This window comes from Dipodomys spectabilis, unplaced genomic scaffold, assembly GCF_019054845.1.
Source record: "Dipodomys spectabilis isolate Male_0828 unplaced genomic scaffold, ASM1905484v1 ptg000073l, whole genome shotgun sequence".
NCBI lineage: Eukaryota > Metazoa > Chordata > Mammalia > Rodentia > Heteromyidae > Dipodomys > Dipodomys spectabilis.
In genome coordinates, this window is record NW_024870750.1 from 7,573,676 (window position 1) to 7,595,907 (window position 22,232).

The window sequence follows — 22,232 nt, forward strand, 5'->3', positions numbered from 1 at the left end:
CTTCCAGCTCTTTCTGTTTATGTGGTACTGAAGAATCAAACCCAGCGATTCATGCATGCTAGACAAGCACTCTACCACTAAGCCACATTCCTATCCTGGTAATGTTTTTTCATATAATAAGTTTAGAGGTAGGCACAGAGAGAAGAGACAGAAAAGGCTTCTCCAGGAGCCCACAATGAGCTAGGTGTCCTATAAGGACAAAAGATGATTTCCACCTTGGGGAAAATGAATAGCGCAAACGCTCTGAAGCCATCAAACACAGGGAAAGGGGCGGCAGGCTGGGAACAGGCCAGCTGGCCCAGGTGGGAATCGCACAGCCTTGTACCGCTATGTGGCCCAGCCTGGGAGCCAGCTGGCCTGCGCATCCAGGTGAGAGCTATTGAGGCAGAAGCAGTGGGAGTGCAAGGAAAAGCAACAACTGGGGTCTGAGAGCAGCTGTTGCCTAGCTAGGAAGCAGTCTAAGAAACAGAAGGGCAAAACCATGCCTCTAAATCACACGTGAGCATTGCAAGCTGTTTAACACTTCCTAATTATCCTTCTCCCAAAGCATTTATGGATTCCTAGTTTGACAAATTTTGTATCTAAAAACCATCAATAATCTATCTCCTCTCTTAGGGATACTGAAATCCTTTATTTAAGAGGTTCAGGTGTGGAATCTGAAGCAAGCCATTTGGGGGGAAAAAAAACAATCAACTCAAAATGGCACCCCCCCACCCTAAGAAAGGTCTGGTTTTAAGAGCAAAGCTAACAAAGCAGAACTCTTTGAAGTTCTGATTAAGCATGCAATTCCAGAATCCCAGGCGGAAATCTGAATATTTAAGTTCATTATTCACAAGTGGAAGCCTGGGTAAAGAGCCAGGCAATATGGACACTCAAGAACTCTCAACACTACTTCCAAATTTCTCTTATGGTCCAGCCTGTTCCTACCATGCTGCCTGAGTGCTCCTGCACCCAATCAATACCTACCACACCTTGCAGCTATCAGCTCAGGCTTGCACTTCTCCAAACTCCCTGCGTTTTCTTGGCAGCTTTTCTTGGTAATCAAAAGCTCCCGTCCAGCTGGACACCAGTGGTTCATGCCTGTAATCCTAGCTACTCAAAAGGCTGAGACCTGAGAATCACAGTTCAAAGCCAGCCTAGGTAAGACTCTTATCTCCAATGAACTCAGAAAAAGCCAGAAGTGGGGCTGATACAAGTGGTAGAATGCTAGCCTTGAGCATAGGACAGTGCCCAGGACCAGCAAAAAAAAACAAAAAACTTCCATCCAAAAAGTCAATCAAGGAATTCTTTTGATTTTTTTTGGGGGGGGGAGGGTTCTGCGGTGCTGAGAATAGAAAGCAGGGCTTAAGGCAAGTGCTCTACCCCAGCCTCAGTAAACTAATTCTGCACAAGAGATGACTAGGGAAGCAGCTGACTGTGTAATTGGGAAGGGAAAACCAACCCATACAAAGTGGCCACCGGTGAAGCGCAAGAGCTCTTTGGCAGAGTGTGGTCAGAAAACAGTGGCATGAGGGCTGGGATGTAGCTCAGTGGCAAAGCGCTTGCCTAGCAAGTGCAACGTCCTGGGTTCAATCCCCAGTACCAAAAAAGAAAAGACAAAAAAAAAAAAAAAAACAGTTGAAAACAGTGGCATGCCCACTGTCAACCAGAGGGCAAAACTCACACACCAAACCTAACCAGCAGGTGTTCCAATTCTGAGCACAAAATTCTGCAAAACAGCTAAACATTAAAAGAAGGAAAAGCCAGGCATTAGTGTAAACCTAACTACTTAGGAGGGCTGAGATCTGAGGAACAAAGTTCAAAGCCAGCCGGCAGCAAGAAAGTCCATGAGACTCTAATCTTCCAGGTGAACTGGAAAGTATGCATTGCTAGCCCTAGTCCCTCAGAAGGCTGAGATCTAATGATCACAGTTAGAGTCAGCCTGATCAAGAAAGTCCCAATAAACGAACAGAATTTCAGAAGTGGGGCTGTGGCTCAAAATGACAGAGTGCTAGCCTTGAGCAAAAGAAGCTTAGGAACAGTGCCCAAGCCCAGAGTTCAAGCCCCAGGACCAGCAAAAAAAAAAAAAAAGTATATTCATTGAGGTCTAGGGTTGTAGACAGCAGAAATGGAGGTAGAATGAGAAACCAATAATGGCTATAGAATTTCTTTTAGAAGGGATGAAAATGCTCTGAAACTGGACGGTGATAACAGCTGTACACTGAACAGTACACTAAACACTGAACAGCACACTGATCAAAATGCATTGCACTCACAAACTGCTTTGTTAAATGGCAACTCTTTTGTACAATTACTTAAAGATAATAAATAAATAAAAAGAAGAACTGTATGACATAAAAATTGTTATTTCAATCAAAATGTTTAAAAGCAGTTAAAAGGGGGCTGGGAAGGTGGCTCAGAGGTAGAGCGCTTGCCTTGCATGCCTGAGGCCCTGGGTTCGATTCCTCAGCACCACATAAGCAAAAAGAAAAAAGCCGGAAGTGGCGCTGTGGCTCAAGTGGTAGAGTGCTAGCCTTGAGCTGAAGAGCTGAGGGACAGCGCCCAGGCCCAGAGTTCAGGCCCCACAACCGGACCAAAAAAATAAAATAAAATAAAATAAATAAATAAAAGCAGTTAAAAGAGGGCTGGGAATGGGGCCTAGTGGTAGAGTGCTTGCCTAGCATGCATGAAAGCCCTGGGTTCAGTTCCTAGTTCAAGCCTCAGGACTAACAACAACAAAAAAAAAGCAGTTAAAAGAGGTTAGGCGAGCCAGGTGCCGGTGGCTCATGCCTGTAATCCTAGCTACTCAGGAGGCTGAGATCTGAGGATCGCAGTTCAAAGCCAGCCTGGGCAGGAGCGTCCATGAGACTCTTTTTTTTTTTTTTTGGTCCGATCGTGGGGCCTGAACTCTGGGCCTGGGCGCTGTCCCCCAGCTCTTCAGCTCAAGGCTAGCGCTCTACCACTTGAGCCACAGCACCACTTCCGGCTTTTTTTTTTTTCTGCTTATGTGGTGCTGAGGAATCGAACCCAGGGCCTCATGCATGCAAGGCAAGCACTCTACCACTGAGCCACCCAGGTACCTTCTAGAGAGCCCTGGAAGACGCAACAGAAGAGGCATGGCCTGCCTGCCTGTTCTGAGTAACAAACCTCCTCTGAAGAACTCCCTCCTGGAGCCGAATACCCCTAACTGCTAATCACTGTGCAGTCCTTTCCAAAGCCACAGGACAAACCACAGTACTTCTCGCCCTTGAACTCAGTTTGCTGAAAACACCAATTTTTAGAATGAAAAGAAATTACAGGCTGAATGTTTCTGATCTGAAAGTCAAAGTTTCTGAATGCCAACATGCCCCTGCAGGCCACGCATTCCATGTGACACCGAATGACCATGGGATGGGCCTCCGTCACACAGGTCCACTAAGAATATGTGAGCTATATATGAAACAAGTGCATCAGGGACTGGAGCTTCAACCCAATCTATTTCAATGAATACGCAAATATTCCAAAACCAGGGGAAAGAAAACCTGATTCATTTTTAAAAATCCAAAATCTAAAACATTTCTTCCCCCTGCCCCAGCATTTCAGATAAAGATACTCAATCTGCACTATATTATGAAATAACAAAACTATCTTAAGGTCTCAAATAAAAACAAGACTTCAAAGATGTTGCAGGACTGCATCAAGAGAAGACTGTCTTAAGCCCAGGGCAGTTGGCTGGATAAGATTTTAAAGATTTACCATAAACCAACAAGAAGACAATCCACAGCCTTAGTTCCTATCATTGCAGTCTACAAAGAACTAGCCAGAGTGGTTGGAGCTGGCTCTTGAGCACCCTGGGATCCAGGGTTGTTGCCTGATCCAAGCCTGCAGGCCTGGCCTTCCCATTCAACTCTCCACCCTTCCCAGTCCACACACTCTCCTGCACACCAGGGCTCATTCCTGCCTCCAGAACACTTTCCAAGCGTGTGGGCTTCTCCCCTGGCACACCTATCCTGCACACATGAAATGCCCGTTTACTCCTCTCTAGACTACCTACTCACTCTTCTCCCTATGAACTGCAGCCCTTGTGAATGCTGGGCTGACCTCTGCCTATCACCCATGGCTCCGCCCCTCTCACATTTATATTCCAGATTCTTGGAGAGGCTGAAGTGTCCCTGAGACCCTGTTCTAGGTCTCCACTTCTTAAAATAAACTTTTAATGTGATCTCAAATACCCCTTTTTAAATAAAAATAAAAGTTTTAAAAGCTAAGAAATGACTGGGATATAGCTCAGTTGCAAAGCATTTGCCTAGCAAGTACAACATCCTGAGTTCAATCCCCAGTACCAAAAAAAAAGAAAAAAAGCACAAAAGTGGGGGGGTGGGGGGGGAGAGATGGGTGCCACTGTGCAAAAAGAAATGTACTCTTTACCTGTAACCTTCTGTATATCATCTTTATAATAACAATTTTAAAAATTTAGCCAGGCACTGGTGGCTCATACCTGTAATCCTAGCTACTCAAGGCTGAGACATGAGGATCCTGGTTCAAAGCCAGCACAGGCAGGAAAGTCCATGAGACTATCTCCAATTAACCACTTAAAAACTGGAAGTGGCACTGTGGCTCAACGTGGTGAGTGCTATCCTTGAGCAAAAGGGGTTCAGGTTCTATGCCCAGGCCCTGAGTTCAAGCCCCAAAACTGACAGAACAAAACAGAAAACATTTCCACAGACTTGGAGATATAGGTCAGTGGAAAAGAACCTAGCATGTACTAGGTCATGGGTTCAACTCCCACCAACACAAGCAATAAAACAAAATAAAAAATACTAAAATGTATATGAGTCTTCTAAGCTACCCTGTGATTCAAGTAGAACCTCTCTCTCCCTCTCTCTCTCTCTCTCTCTCTCTCTCTCTCTCTCTCTCTCACACACACACACACACACACACACACACACACACACACACACACACACACAGTTCTTTGGCAAGCTCTGAAACTCAGGAGCCTTTCAGAGACTGCTCTTTCTGAAAGCACCTATCCTGCTAACCAGGGCAGGTCAAAATCATAAGCCTATGAAAGCTCCAGGGCTTTGAAACTTTGCAATAATCTCACAATAGTATTATATATTGAGTTTGGAACAACAGTATTAAAATGGCTTGTTTTCTAAAACAACTCATCCAGCCCGGGTGCTAGAGGCTCACACCTGTAATCCTAGCTACTCAGGAGGCTGAGATCAGAGGATCAAGGTTCAAAGCCAGCTCTGGCTGGAGCTGCCGAGAGTCTTATCTCCAATAAAACCATCAGAAAACTGGAAGTAGCACTGTAGCTCAAGTGATAAGAGTGTTAGCCTTGAGCTGAAGAACTCAGGGACAGCTCCCAGGCCCACAGTTCAAGCCCCACGACCAACCAAAAAAAAAATCATCCATTATCACCAAAAAGAAGCCAACAGCAGTGAAAAACCTCAATCCCTCCAAAAAACAGAATAGACAAAAAAGGAAACCTATTAAGTGACTGAGTTTTTTTAAAAAGAGAAAAAAAAAATTACCTTTTTTGGAACCGAAACAAATTATTTGGACAGTTGAATAAAAGTATTCACCAGATTATGGGCCCAGTTTGTATTTGACATGTGGAAATTACTTGGAAGAAGAAAGCAAATTCCAAGAGACAGATCCTGATTACCCTAGTCTTAGGCAGCCTTCAAAGACACCTACTAGCCTGCAAGAACAAAGGATGGGGATAGACTGAGTCCTGTCTCCTGCTGTGTAATCCTGTAACACTAGGAGCCACTTAAATGTGGGTTTCCTGTCACCTGAAAATTTAGAAACCATATCAAACCCCTCCACTTCTTTATCATATACACTAACACAGGGACTGAAGTATGGGATGTCTAAATTTCACTTCTTCTTGTGTATTAAAAAATTCAAGTAATGTGAGGTACTAGTGTTTCACATCTGCAATCCTAGCTACTCAGGAGGCTGAGATCTGAGGATTGCAGTTCTAAGCCAGCCCAGGCAAGAAAATCCTTAACTACCAGATTAACTACCAGAAAAGCTGGAAGTGGAGCTATGGCTCAATGTTAAAGCGCTAGCCTTGGGGGGGGGAGGGGGGGGAAGCTCAAGAACAGCACCCAGGCCCTGAGTTCAAGCCCTAGGACCAGCATGAAAAAGTTTAAAAAGTAAAAAATTTAAAAATTCAGGACTGCTGGTCGGGAGACAGGAGTCTGCATAAGGAAGTAACAGCAAACACAAACTTTTCCATTTTAGGTACACTTACTCAGTGCTAAAATTTTTAGAAAGCTTTTTCAACGTCCTGAACATGTATCAAAAAGTAAAGACAAGCCAAACACTGGTGGCTCATGCCTATAATCCTAGCTACTCAGAAGACTGAGATCTGGTTTGAAGCCAGCCCAGGCGAGGAAAGTTCATGAGACTTTTATCTCCAACTAATCATAGAAAGAAAGAAAAAAAAAGCTAGAAGTGGCGCTGTGGCTCAAGTAGTACAGCACTAGCCTTGAGCAAAAAGGAGCTCAGAGACAGCACCCAGGCCCACAGTTTGAACCTCAGGACCAGAAGAAGAAGAAAAAAAAAAAAAAAAGTAAAGGCAAACTAGGTTACCATCTTAGAGGAAAAAAGACTACACAGAAGACCAGAGCAGAAACTTGTATAATGACTGTAAGGTTCAGCAAAAGGAGACTGCCACATAGTCCAGGCAGAAGAGTCTACTGGTAGGATGGTTTACAAGATGAAGAGTGCAGAAGTGCAAGGGATGCAGGGGAAGGGAAAAGGAAGGAAAGCGAATGGGGGCAGCGGGAGAGGGGAGAGGCTGCAAGGGGCAAAGACCACAAGGGGATAACAGGGACAGACCTAATGATGGAAACCATATGTAGGGAAAGGGTGGGGAAGAGGTGTGGCCACAGTGAAAACCTCAGAGCCTGGGGGAACGGTCCACTGCACCCCCTACCCCCCACCACCTCCTAACCCGGGATGAGTGCTAGGTGGGGACCTCTGGGGAATGGGCCAAGTATGCACCAAGGGAGAACAATAGGGAAGGGGCCATTTTCCCCTGGTGGGCCTAACAATGACTCTTTCACTAATGTTGAGCCAGGACAGGTATTGGGATGAGGGAGGGGGGGACTGAGAGAAAAGGCTGGATGCTACAGGACTGCTCAGCTATTTCTTCCATTTGCACATGCCCCAGATCATGGATCCAGCCCAGTGTTTCTCAGTATTACAAGCTACAAAGTACCCCATTAGTGCCAACAACCATTCTTGTGGGAAGCCAGTTCTTTTTCAAGCCTGAGTCCAAGATGGGACAGGATATTTAAGTTGAATTTATTTCAAGACTGCACTAATATTCACTGTGGTTGTATATTATGTCTGCTAGTCAAAGCAGACCAAATAAATAAGGCCAAATAAAGACCCCACAGCAAGTCTTGAAATACAAACCATCATCTCTTATTCTCCTTCATTCACTTATTCTCCTTCATGTGAGCCATCACCAGCTTCAGACAGAGCTGAAATCACCAATGATAATAATGTAAGCTGTGTCCAAAAGCTCCTTTTGCTAAGAAACTTGATTCCTTATTTGGAATCCACTAACTGACTGGGAGCAGAATAAAGGCTGGCATCATAGACTCCTCCAGTTTTTATCTATGGTCCTCTGTCCTGAGCCAGTCTCTCCTACAGTCAGTTGGAAGCCACCTTGGAATCAAGGAACAGCAAGCCACCTGACAGGCCTAAATGGCTCTCATTGTAACATGATCCACTTGGCCAATCATGAGACAATGGACTGTCAGACCACCTTTGTCACTACCTTTGGTCATCTGACTTAGGACTGTTTCTGAAGTAAGGAGGTCAGGTCTGGCCATCACCACATTGGCCACATGGTAGATGGTAGGGTCTGGCATCTTGTCTTCTTGCTGGGGGAAGTAAACGCTCTGGCCTCCCAGGTTATAGGCGTGCCCAGATCCCAGGAGGCAGGGGCAGGCACTTGGCTGATAGGTTGGTGAATCTGTCCGGTGAATCTGCCCCCAGCTTGGACCCTATTTAGGCCCAGATCAGCACAGGCGCCATTATGCCATGCCATGTGTGTCTCTGTGATCATGCTGTGTCCTGTCTCCTGGCTTGTCTCTGGTCATCAGAGCATCCCAATCCAGCTCTCCATAGGAGCTGAATTGGTTTGTTGGTACTGTTTCTGTGCTTTCTTTCTCTCTAACCTCTCTAGCTGTGTTATATGTTTTTGGGGGCTGCAGGCCTTTGTAACAACTGGCTGCCTGCAGTCTGTAACTGTGTAATAAAGACTCCAATATTTTATCATCCAAAATGTGGCTTCTGGGATAATTCATCTTACAACATTTTAACTATGCATCCAGTCTCACTTCTTTCCCCAATTCTCCCTTTTTAACCTAAGGACAATGTCTATAGTACTGAAAGAAGGGTACTGGGTCTAACCAGCGCCATATTGGCAAAGTAGTAGATGACAGGGAATTGGGTTTAACTGGCTCCCTCTTGGCTTCAAGGTGGAGAAAGGTATTATGGGTGTGCCTGAATTCTTGGGTGCAGGGGTGGGAACTTGGACAACAGGTCACGGATCCTGCCAGTCTTGGGCCAGGAACTCCTGAGACTCTCAAATTCCCAGTGACCGTGCCCCCTGACAAGGACCCAATTTAGGCCCCCATCAGCTAAGGCACCATTTTTGCACCATGCCCCAAGTTTGCTGACTCTCCCCAGGTCACCATGGCTCCCACTGCAGCTCTCCATTGGAGTTGATCAGGCTTTTTTTGTTGCTGTTGGTTGTGGGCGCTGTCCTTCAGCTCAAGGTGAACGCTCTACCACTTGAGCCACAGTACCACTTCCAGTTACTTGGGAGATAAGAGTCTCCAGACTTTCCGGCCCCAGGTGGCTTTGAACCACTACCCTCAGACCTCAGCCTCCTGAGTAGCTAGGATTACAGGCGTGATCGGGCTCTTTCTTCACTTTACTACTTTTTTTTATTTTATTGTAAATGTGATGAATGGGGGTGAGGGAGCTACAGTTACATAAGATAATGAGTACGCTTCTTTTTAAACACTGTTAACCCCTCCTGCTTTACTACTTTTCTAATAGTGTTAAGTGTATTCAAGGCTGCAGGTTTTCTGGGCACATGTGTCTGCCTGCAATAAGCCAGCTTTCTGATAAAGGCTCCTGATTCGACCTCTTAAAATGTAGCTTCTCTGTTTCTCGTGATTGAATTCCTATCAACAGTTCCTGAAGACAGCTAAAGATGTATTGAAGTGTTGTCGGCCTGTGGCTGCCATATAATAAACCTCCTTTCTGTATCCTCCACCATGTCTCTTTATTTGCTGTACAGAGGTGGTTACCAGACCTGACATGTAGTCTGGGTCTTGGGTCAAAAACTCTTAATTTCAACACAACCAGAAAAGGAAACCTTCCCCAGAGCTTTTCAGGGTACTTGGAAACCTATGAAAGTCAGGCCTTTCAGAGAGTGCTCTATCTTATTAAGCCCAAAGTCTTCAATAGGTGGGAGGAATATGGGGGGAGGGTACCGAGGAGAGGTCCTTAAAGCCCCACTCAGCTATCCATGACAATGAATACATTTTCTCAGCTTGACAGCAGCAGAACACAGAACAATGACAGTATTCACTCTAAGAGATAAGGATGAGAAAAGAGTTAAGGCACAGTGATAACCATAAATCTCAGGAGGAAAAAGAATAGAGAAAGTTCTAAGTGTGAATAGACTGAAAATAAGTTTCACTGCTAATCACAATTACATATGTACAAAGCCTTAATTTCAGTTTATAAAAACAGCTTCAGTTCATTGTTTTTTTAAAAAGTAAAAACTCACAGAAGAAAAATTTAACTTATAAAATTCATATTCTAGGCCAACTACTCCAGAGAACTCCAGGCAACTTCTCTAGGTTTGTTGGGGGGTTTTCTTTTTTTTTTTTTTTTTGTCAGTCATAGTGCCTGCACTCTGGGCCTGAGCGCTGTCCCTCAGCTCTTCAGCTCAAAGCTAATGCTCTACCACTTGAGCCACAGTGACACTTTCAGCTTTTTGTTTATATGGTGAAGAATCCAACCCAGGGCCCCATGCATGCGAGGCAAGCACTCTACAAAGTAGGCCACCTTCACAGCCCCTCCAGGTTTTTAAAAGACCTAACATAAGGTGAATAGCTACTTCCTCTCTGTGAAATGCACCCCAACCTCCTCACTGCTTTTAGAAGCCAAAAGTCCCTCTCAATGCTACAGAATAACAATGTCATTACCCACTCAACTACTCGCCCCCCCCACCTCCAGCAGCTGGGTAAGGCAGGTGAACACTGTGCTTTAACATCTGCCAGACTGTAACAGAGCTCACACTTGGCCAGACCACTCCTTGCATTCAGTAACATGCTAACTCTGACAGCTCCCAAATGTTACTTCTCTCAAAAATTCTGGTTAAGTGCTTTTTTAAAGTTCATCAAGCAAATGTAATAGACAGTAATATATTACTTAATGCAGTTGATAGGGAGATGAAATAATTTTGAGAAACAAAAACCATTTTCCTGAACATAGGACTACAAGAGATCATCTTTGAAAGATGTACTTGAAACCCAAGACTCCGAGAATTAATATAAACAAATAACAATGGCAAAGATAGGTAATATTTGTAAATACCACCTAGCATGAACTAGGCAACGCTCTCAGCATCGCCACATTAATTCATTCAACACAGACTATTGGAGAGGTGCTTTAATTCATCCAAGTTCTCCAAGTGAACACCAGGCAAAACTGCATGACTAGTGCCTCCATGAAGGATGGAAATATCTCAACTAGCCTCTCGTTTCTTGTCAGAAATGATGGTACCTTATATGGTACACAATTATAAACACCCTTGCTCAAAAAAGGGAAGAGGATATTATTCTATTCAAGAAATGTAGGCAAAAGCACTGTATTAACATACAAATGGAAAAGAATATGCCACTAATTGAAATTAGAGGAAATATCAAGTCAGCAAGATTTTTTTTTTTTTTTTGGGGGGGGGTCCGGTCATGGGGCCTGAACTCTGGGCCTGGGCGCTGTCCCTCAGCTCTTCAGCTCAAGGCTAGTGCTCTACCGCTTGAGCTACAGAGCCACTTCCAGCTTTTTTCTTTTTGCTTATGTGGTGCTGAGGAATCGAACCCAGGGCCTCATGCATGCAAGGCAAGCGCTCTACCACTGAGCCACCTTCCAAGCCCCAAGATTTTTTTTTTTTTTCCGGTCATGGGTCTTGAACTCTGGGCCTGAGTACTGTCCCTCAGCTCTTCAGCTCAAGGCCAGTGCTCTATTTCCAGTTTCCTGGTGGTTAACTGGAGTCTCCGGACATTCCTGCTCAGGCTGGCTTTGAACCGCAATCCTCAGATCTCAGCTTCCTGAATAGCTAGGATTACAGGCATGAGCCACCAGTGCCAGGCTACTACAAAAAAAAAAAAATTTTTTTTTGGGGGGTCCAGTCGTGGGGCCTGAACTCTGGGCTTGGGTGCTGTCCCTCAGCTCTTCAACTCAAGGCTAGCACTCTACCACTTGAGCCACAGTGCCACTTCCAGCTTTTTTTTGTTATGTGGTGCTGAGGAATCGAACCCAGGGCCTTGAGCATGCAAGGCAAGTGCTCTACCACTGAGCCACCTTCCCAGCCCCTACTACAAAATTTTTTTAACATTTTGAAATGTATTACCCAGTTAGATACAAGAGTGACCATGCAAGCACTGACTGTTAAAAGCTCATTCATGGTCCTTGGTCCTTTCATTTTTAATAGCCAGAGATCGGAGATCCACAGAGATGGAGCCTTTTCCCTATGTAAACCAGCATAAGTCCAGATGCAGTTCTACTTCCAACATACTGCTGGGTAGTCACCTCACTCAACTCCCCCTCCCCCCAATGCAGCACACAGCAATCCATGAACAGTTCAGGAAACTTCAAAATGCCAGGAGCCAAGGAAGTAATAGATGCCATTTCTGACTTAATTTGTCAAATTTGAAAGACTTTCAACTACTTATGTCAATTTACTTTCAATTATTTTCCTTACAATTTCCTTCACAATAACTAACATTGTGCATGTTTATAGCTTTGCCACTGTTGCTTAATTTCTCTTTAAATGAACTTCAACTAGTATTAACAATAAGCTCTAATATTCTAAACCTTTATCCTTCTAATGAATCAAATCTTTTCTGTAAATGCCCACCACTCTTCCAAGCAGTAATTCACAAAATAGTGAAGTAAAACACAAGAAAAACCTAAGATCATGCACTTTAGTAACATGGTTTTACTATGTATTTACATTCTTTAAAGCCATGTCTGTCTATAGTTTTATTTAAAATTTTTTTCCTGCTTACAGTCTAAAAGTAAAGCAGCAATATTTTTTCAGAAGCAAACAATGAATAAATGATGTATTTTCCAAAAAACTTGCATACTGTGACAAGCACAAAGAGCTATTTAAAATTCCAATGTCAACAAGAACACAAACTCAAGGTAATCTTCCACCATAATGCTACTCATCAGCCATTGAATGACCAAAAGGCTGTGGGGGGAGGGGGTGGCTCACATCTGTAATCCTGATTACTAGGGAGACTGAGATTCAAGAGATCACAATTTGAGTCCAGCACATCTCAACCAATAAAAGCTGGTTGTGGTGTTATACGTACCTGTCACCCCAACTACTTGGGAAGTAGGAGGAGGACAGTCCAGGCCAGCCTGAGCAAAAAAAAAAAATTGCAAGACCCTATTCCAAGAGAATACTGACACAGTAGAATGTGCCCATCATACCAGCTATGGTAGGAGGCAGAGAAAGATTATAGAGTCTAGGCTGGCCTAGGCAAAAAAACAAGAGCCTATCTCAAAAGTAATCACTACAAAAAAGGGCTGAAGGCATGTCAACATTAGAACACCTAACTGACAAGCAAGAGGCCCTGCATTCAGAACCACAACACCCTCCCCCCCCCCAAGTCAGTTTGTTTTCAAGTCATTTTGACTTCTGCTCACAAATTAGGAGTTAAACACCAGACTCCTGGATGCCTGGATCTTTTTTAAAATCTAGTTCCATGAGACAAAGGTTTAAAGTAGCTTTCTGAGCCTCAAAATACTCATCTCTTGGCTGGGAAGGTGGCTCAGTGGTAGAGCGCTTACCTCACATGCATGAGGCCCTGGGTTTGATTCCTCAGCACCACATAAACAGAAAAGGCCAGAAGTGGCACTGTGGCTTAAGTGTTAGAGCGCTAGCCTTGAGCTAAAGAGCTGAGGGACAGAACCCAGGCCCAGAGTTCAGACCCCACGACTGACAAAAAGAAAAAAATTAAAAATTTAAAAAAAATACTTTTCTTTTTCTATAAATGTTTTATTGATTTCAAAATATTTATTTAAAAAGAAAAGTGCTCGGGGAAGGGAGGGAGGGAGGGAGGGGATGGTAGGGGAAAAACAATGGAGGGGGTAACAATGATCAAGAGGAAGTGTACTCATTACCTCACTCATGTAACTGTAACCCTCTGTATAGTATCTTTACAATAAAAAAAAAAAAAAAAGAAAAGTGTTATGTGCCCGTAATGTGCAAGGTAGGCAACAGCTACGACTTCTACTCTCCTTTAAAAAAAAAACGAAACAAACAGACAAGGAGGGAACCAGTGGCTCACGCCTGTAATCCTAGCTACTCAGGAGGCTGAGATCTGAGGATCGCAGTTCAAAGCCAGCCAGGGCAGGAAAGTCTGTGAGACTCTTATCTCCAATTAACCACCAAAAAACTAGAAGCAGCTCTGCGGCTCAAGTGGTAGAGTACTAGCCTTGAGCTGAAGAGCTCAGGGACAGCGCCCAGACCCAGAGATCAAGCCCCACAATGGACCAAAAAATAAAATATAATTAATTAATTAATTAAGACAACCTCTCCAGGCACAGTCTACTTCCTTAGGTCTAGCAGAGTTGAGCTGCCCCTCGCCCCTACCCAATACCTGACAGTCTTCTGGGGTACCGAGCCAAAGATCCCAAAGCTTGTAGCTCCTTATTAGAAGACAGTACTTTTCCTAATATACTGCCAAGTCCCCATCTTTTTCATGTTGTTTTTAAAGTTTTAACACTACTTTGAACAGTGTTTCAGGTACAAGCAACCCTAAATTAATGAAATTAAAACTTCACATGGCTGTGAGATGAAAGTCTTTCATGCTGCCCACATAACAAATGAACTCTTTTGCCAGATCTCTTCTCCACAACCCTGCTTTCTGCAATCAGAACCACACTGACCAGGCTGACTCCAAGAAAGATCAATGGCACATGGAAAAGTAAGGGAACACATTTATTAACCAACTGGCCTCAAAGGAGGCATTTTACCCACCTGACCTTATTCCTCAAAACCACCCTGGAAAATATGAGTCCCATTTTACAAAAGTGGAAAGTGAATTGGATATGGTTGGTAGTATACTCCTCTAATACCAGCACTTTGAAAGTTGAGGCAGAAGGAATGTAACTTACAGGTCAGCCTGAACTACACAGCAAATTTGAAGCCAATCTAAGCTCCATAACAAGACCCTGCTATGTTATAATGACAGTTATATTAATTGATAAAAACAAGCACTTACAAAATTGTTTTGAGAGCTGCCCCAGTAGACAACTACAAAAACAAGTTGATCCTAAAGGTAATCGTATATGGAAATTTACTGCAAATAGAATTTATTTGGAAAATAATTGTATTAGCTACTTTGGGTTTATTTGTAAATTGATAAGTCAGGCTGAAACTGACAATAATAAAACTGAAATTGATAATAAAACTGAAATTGCTTTATAAGAACTAACTCTTCATTTTGATTTGAAGGTACTTCTCACAACTTTATATACTCTTTTTTTTCTTCCTAGATGGGAATAATCCACTTAACATGCTAAGGAAATAAAAATCCCGTTTAAAAAAAAAAATAAACTACTAATGCCAGGCTGGAGGATCACACCTCTACTCCTAGCTACTCATGAGGCTGCTAGCTGAGGATTGCAGCTGGAAGCCAGCCCATGCACAGGGAAGTCTGTGAGACTCTTAGCTCCAATTAATCACAGAAAAAGCCAGAAGTGACACTGTGGCTACACTGTGGCTCAAGTGGTAGAGTGCTAGCCTTGAGCAAAAAGGAACTAAAGGACAGCACCCAAACCCAGAGTTCAAGCCCCAGGAACAGCAACAAACAAATAATAATAATAATAATAATCATTTCCCATTCAGACACAGTACAGTAATTAATATTCTTCACTTCTTACCATGGATCTACCACTGAATTCAATGCTTTGTCAAGTTTATGCATCTAATCTCACTCTATAAACTGGGTTCTATAACTCTCTGAACTTTTAACAATAAGAAAGCCGGGACAGGAAAGTCAAATCATTGTAAGCTGTGGAGCCCAAATTCAAATCTAGCTCCGTGTCAGTCCAGAGCCTATATTTGTATCAGGAAAGGTCAGCTACTTTACTTGGGTAATATAAGTAAATTAAATTGTCCAACTAAGATATTCATTTCATACGCTTAACTCTACTGTAATATGGAAATAAGAACTCAGCTTTGTTTTCAAAAAAAATCTGCAAATACAAGATTCTCCAAGATTAAAAAAAAAAAAATTTAAAGGCCAGGCACCAGTGGCTTACACCTGTAATCCTAGGTACTCAGGAGGCTGAGATCAGAGGATCACGGTTCAAAGCCAGCCCAGGAAGCAAAGTCCATGAAACTCTTATATCCAATAAACTACCAGAAAACTGGAATTGGTTCTGTGGCTCAAGTAATAGAGCGCTTGCCTTGAGCTGAAGAGCTAAGGGACAGCACCCTGGTGCAGAGTTCAAGCCCTCCACCAAAAAAAAAAAAAAAAAAAAGCTGGGCACCGGTGGCTCAAGCCTATAAGCCTAGCTTACTCAGGAGGCTGAGATCTGAGGATCACAGTTCAAAGCCAGCCCGGGCAGGAAAGACCGTGAGACTCTTATCTCCAATAAACCACTGGAAAACTGGAAGTGGCACTGTAGCAAGTGGTAGAGCGCTCGCCTTGAGCTGAAGAGCTGAGGGACAACGCTGAGGCCCAGAGTTCAAGCCCCACAACGGAGGAAAAAAAAAAAATTTAAATAGTACCAGAGATGTCATCTTTGCAAAAGATCCACCATAGCACTTTTTCAGGCATTACAAAATCTAATTACTAATATGAACTTCCATTCCTATAAAATGTAAATTCCACAAATGAAAGAACATTCAACTATAAACCCTTCCTTTATAAGTCTATTATAATATTCAAATATGCTGCTCTCTCAAATTGTGAAGTCTGGTGCTCTGATTAGTGTACAATTAGTCCCCAAACACTACCAGAGAAGGGGATCTCTGTACTTAACAGCTACCCTTCTGCAATACTGAGTGACAAATCTCCAAAGTAAATGATACCACTTTTGGTTTGTCATACTTAAGATTCACTCCATCTTCCCTCCACAAGAACTCTCTTCTTTTTATCTAAACCTGAAACATGTAGAATTACCAGAGCACAGAGCCATTCTCAAGATTTTTAAGTGAATACTCAGCAATTTGATCACTTAAAAATAAAAAGACTTCAGCCAGGCACTAGTGTAATCACACCTGTAATCATAGCTACTCAGGAGGCTGAGATCTGAGGATTGAGGTTTGAAGTTAACTAGGGCAGGAAAACCAGTGAGACTCCTATCTCCAATTAACTAACAAAAAAGGTGGCAATAAAGCTGTGGTTCAGGGGCTGGGAAGGTGGCTCAGTGGTAGAGCGCATGCCTTGCATGCCAGAGGCCCTGGGTTCGATTCCTCAGCACCACATAAGCAAAAAGAAAAAAGCCAGAAGTGGTGCTGTGGCTCAAGTGATAGAGCGCTAGCCTTGAGCTGAAGAAGCTGAGGGACAGCGCCCAGGCCCAGAGTTTAGGCCCCATGACCGGACCCAAAAAAAAACAAAAACAAAGCTGTGGTTCACACAAAAATGTGACAGGAAAAGAAAGAAAAGGGGGGAGAGGGAGGTAGGGACGAAGGGAGAGAGGAAGAGAAAGAGAAAGAGCAGGCAAGCAGGCAGGCAGCTGGGATTGTGGCTCAAGTGGTAGAGGTCTGAGCAAAACCCCAGTACTGTCAAAAACAGAAAAGAAAAGAAAAAGAAAAAGTGATTAAAAAAAAAAAAGCCAGAGGGCTGGGAAGGTAGCTCAGTGGTAGAGTGCTTACCTTCCATGCATGAGGCCCTGGGTTCGATTCCTCAGCACCACATAAGCAGAAAAAGCTGGAAGTGGTGCTGTGGCTCAAGTGGTAGAGCGCTAGCCTTGAGCTGAAGAGCTGAGGGACAACGCCCAGGCCCAGAGCTCAGGCTCCACGGCCAATTAAAAAAAAAAAAGCCAGGCGCTGGCAACTCATGCTACTCAGGAGGCTAAGATCTGAGGATCAAGGTTCAAAGCCAGCCTGGGCATAAAAGTCCGTGAGACTCTGATCTCCAATTAACCACCAGAAAACCAGAAGTGGCACTGTGGTTCTAGAGTAGAGTGCTGTGTAGAGTGCTAGCCTTGAGCTGAAGAGCTCAGGGACAGTGCCCAATACCAGAGTTCAAGCCCCACAACTGACAAAAACATCATTGAGCAGGAGGTGTGGCTCAGTAGAAGAGCACCAGCTTTGAGTACTGGGGCAATCTTGGCTCCTACCTGTAATCCCAGCTACTCAAGATGCTGAGATCTGAGGACTGCAGTTTGAAGCCAGCTTGGACAGACAAATCTGAGACTCTTATCTTCAATTAACCAATAAAAAGTCATCAAGGAAACATAACTAAGTACTTCAGAGGCTGATACAACTGGGCTGGGAATGTCGCTTAGCGGTGCTTGCCTGGCATGAATTGAAGCCCTAGGTTTGATACCACAGTACTACATAAACAGAAGAAGCCAGAAGTGGCACTATAGCTCAAGTGGTGGAGTGCTAGCCTTGAGTAAAAGAAGCTCAGGGACTGGCTAAAATATGTATTTTTAATACATAATTTATATACGTGTATGTGTGTGTGTGTGTGCGTGTGTGTGTGTATGTATAAATATCAGCAAGACTACATTTCAAGGGGGGGGAAAAGGTTTCATTTTTTACATATACCCTGAAAAATGATAAGGGGCCCAGAAAGGCAGTATATAAAATAAGGCCACCTCATCTATGAGAACATTCTCTTCGGGTCACCCATAATTACACATTCTGTTTTGGAGAATTGATCCATATTATGACAAAGTCTTTTTTACAGTTTATAGTCTTTTATGCATATGTGTACATAAAACAGCTAATTCAGAAAACAGCAACAATTCTCAATTTTTTAGACTAAGCCAAAGCTCTTAGCTATAGAAAAACCAAAAATCCCTGAGGATCTGATGAACACAATGAATTTTTCCCTCCGATATAAAGTCCATACAAGAAAATTTTACAGTCTGTCATTGGTGGCTCATGCCTGTAATCCTAGCTACTCAAGAGACTATGATCTAAGGATCATGGTTTGAAGCCAATCTGGGCAAGAAAGTCCGTGATACTCTTACTGCCAAAAAAACTACTCAGAAAAAGCCAAAAGTGACACTGTGGCTCAAGTGGTAGAGTGCTAGCCTTGAGCACAAAAAGGCTCATGGACAGCACATAGGCCCTGAGTTCAAGCCCCAGTACCAGCAAAAAACAAAGCCAACTTTATATCAAATTTTATGAAGTTCTTGAAACTAATCCATGAGGTACATGGTCTCAGCCAGAAGTCCTGATCCTTAAATTAAAAACTAAACAGTCTGAGTAACCCTAACCCAAAAATCTCAAGTCCAAATGCTTCCAGTCCTGAACTTTTAGACATTGACATGATGATACAAATGGAAAATTCCTCATGTAAAAGGCTGAAGTCAAAATGCACATGCACTAAGAATACTGCATGAAATTACCTTTCAGCTATATGCATGAGGTTAAGTATGAGCATAACTGAAATTCATGTTCAGACTTAGGTCTCACCCTCACAATGTATATGTACTATATAGCTGATCCCTAAACAATCTAGTTTTAAGCTATGACTGCTTACTTGACATGCCTTTGAGATTTGCAATGACTTGGAAAAAACAGGCAGTTAAAATGTATAACCTAAAACCATCAAAAAATTAAGAACATGACATAATACACAGGACATATACCATAAAATATAGTTCTATTTTGTCATTTACTATGATAAAATATATTCAGGAGGCTGAAATAGGGAACACTACAATCAAGCCAGCCCAGGCAGAAAAGCCCATGAAACTTCATCTCCAATATAACCAGCAAAGACTCCGTGCTGGTGGCTCATACCTGTAATCCTACCTATTTAAGAGGTACAGAACTGAGGATCAAGGTTCAAAATCAGCTTGGGCAGGAAAGTCCTTGGGACTTTAATCTCCAATTAATCACCAAAAAAAGGCAAGTGATTCTGTTCAAATGGTAGAGCACTAGCCTTGAGATAAAAATCTTTAGGACAGGGCTGGGAAGGTGGCTCAGTGGTAGAGCACTTGCCTTGCATGCCTGAGGCCCTGGGTTCGATTCCTCAGCACCACATAAGCAAAAAGAAAAAGCCCTAAGTGGCACTGTGGCTCAAGTGGTAGAGCGCTAGCCTTGAGCTGAAGAGCTGAGGGACAGCGCCCAGGCCCAGAGTTCAGGCCCCACGACTGGACCCAAAAAAAAGAAAAGAAAAGAAAAAAATCTTAAGGACAGAGCAGAGCCTAGGGCCTGAATTCAAGTCCCAGTGCCAGCACAAGAAAGAATTAGATAAAGAAAGAGTATTTAAACTAGACAGGGTAACATTTATCTGTAATCCGAGCACTCAGGAGGAATTACAAGTTGAAAGCCAGCCTGAATTACACAGACTCTGCCTTTTAAAAAATTAAATATTAAAAATAAACAAAATAGGATATCACATTAAATCATAACTTCATAAAATTAGCTCTAGTATCTCCTGAATTACTATAATAATTTCCTAGCCACTTCCTTTTACTCCTTCCATAAACTCGAATCAATATCCATGTAAAGCCCCAAGACATCCCAATATGAGCAGCTGAATCTAGTAACTTGCAATACCCAGTAAAAAGTGCTCTCTCATGGTTCTCTTGTATTTTTCACTGTATATAATCCATATAACATACAAAATATGTGCTTATCAATTACATTGATAAGACCTACAAGTTTTTTTAAGTCAAAAGCTACATATGTTACATCAGTAGCAGAAATAGACCTAGGGAGCCCTGAGCAGCCCTTCCCTGGCCAACCCACTATAGGCTTAGTTGCCATCACATCTGAGAGTCAAGCCGCCTTACCTGCCCTTCACCATTACTGCTAAGCAACAATGCCACGCCCCAGCAACAACATCTCATCCAGCCCCAGCACTGTCCACAAATACAGTACCACAGACATCAGCACAAAGAGCAGTGGCCCAAGTAGCCTCATGCTGGTGGCACCTATTAGTGGGGCTAAGATCACTGCAAGGAAGATTTGGGGGGATTTTGGTGGGGTTTTTGTTTTTGTTTTGCCACTTGTGGGGCTTTAACTCAGGGCCTAGGAGCTGACCCTGAGCTTCTTTTGCTCAAGGCTAGCACTCTACCAACACTTGAACCACAGCGCCACTTTCAGCTTTTTCTGTTTGTGTGGGACTAAGGAATCGAACCCACAGCTTTATGCATGCTAGGCAAGCATTCTACCACTAAACCACATTCCCAGTCCCTGCAAGGAAGGTTTTTAAAAACAGGAAATCAATAGAAAAAGCAGATGTGCAGCCTGCAGTGGTAGCTCATGCCTGTAATCTACCCTAGAAATGGAGCTCTCAGGAGAAACAAGTGTTCAAGGCTAGCCAGGGCAAACAAGAAGACCAGCCACGTACCAGTGGCTCATTTCTGTAATCCAAACTACTCAGGAAGCTGAGAAGCTGAGAATCACAGTTCAAAGTCAACCTAGCAGAAAAGTCCATGAGACTTTTTTTTTTTTTTGGTTGTGGGACCTGAACTCTGGGCCTGGGTACTATCCCTGAGCTCTTCAGCTCAAGGCTAGCGCCCTACCACTTGAGTCACTGTGCCCCTTCTGGCTTTTTCTGCTTACGTGGTGCTGAAGAATCAAATCCAGAGCCTCATGCATACAAGGCAAGCGCTCTACCACTGAGCCAACTTCCCAGCCCTCCATGAGACACTTATCTGCAATAAACTACTCAGAAAAACCTGCAATTGACACTATAGGTGCAAGTTGTAGAGTGCTAGCTTTGAGCAAAAAGCTTAGGGACAGTGCCCAGGCCCTGAGTCCAACCCCCAACACCAGCAAAAACAAAAAAGGAGAAGACCCTATCCCAGCCAACAACAAGGCTGTATGTATGTACTAGGAAGGCCCTGGGCAAAAAAAAAAAAAATCTAAGATCTTATTTGAAAAACTAAAGCAAAAAGAGAGCTGGGGCATGACTCAAGTGGTAGAGTGCTGTCTAGCAATCACTAAGCCTCAAGTTCAAACCCCAATAGAGCCAAAATTTATACAGAGAAACAGACAAGCTTTCAATAAGAATGACATTGAGGCAAATACATTTGGCATCAGATTCTAGTAAAGAGTAACCCAGAGACCACCTGTGCAGTGTTGGAGACAGACAGACTAGATTGCATGTCATTGAAAGAGAAAAGGATGTAGAGGTAGCAAATGTTACAGGCCCAATGGAATCCAGTTCAAGGTATTACACAGAACCATAACCACTAAAGATGACCCACACAATTGCAAAAATTACTAGCACTATGAGAGTGGAGAAAAGTAGCAGAGAATACTCCCTGAGGCCAAGTAAAACTCACATTACCTGTTAACAGCAAAGCTTCCCAGCTTACTCCATGTAAAGTAAATCATAGTATTATAACCATCATATGCAGGGACAGGGAACACAGGGTGTACTCTCTGCCCTGGCAGCAGAAAAAGGGAGATCAGATGGGTATTATGGGAAACAGAATGGGACTCTGCAGAGGCCCTCCCCTCAAAAATAGCCTAGAGGGGGCAGCAGGGAAGAGGGTAAGGAAAATTAAGGACATAAGACCCCAGGTCAGCAGCCACCTTACTGACAGTACCCCCACCACAAAGACATCCAGAAAACCTGAAACTACAGAGGGAAGGAGACAAAGCAGTCAGTCCAACAAGCTAAGGAGCTGATAAGGGCAGGGCTGAGTAAATGTTTATTCACTATCTCTAACATCATCTCTAGTCATCCAACAAAAAATGAACGTGAAATTCTAGCAATAAGAAGTGAGCAGAGGGGCTGTGAAAGTAGCTCAGTGGTACAGTGCTTGCCTCACATGCA

The 22,232-nt window shown here is 43.4% G+C and overlaps 1 protein-coding gene across 3 annotated transcripts in view; it reads right to left on the bottom strand.

Annotated features, from left to right (window-relative positions):
• The window catches only part of Ppp2r5e (protein phosphatase 2 regulatory subunit B'epsilon), a 143,504-nt gene that overhangs the window by 108,586 nt on the left and 12,686 nt on the right, over positions 1-22,232 (bottom strand). The gene's annotated exons all lie outside the window — the stretch shown is intronic.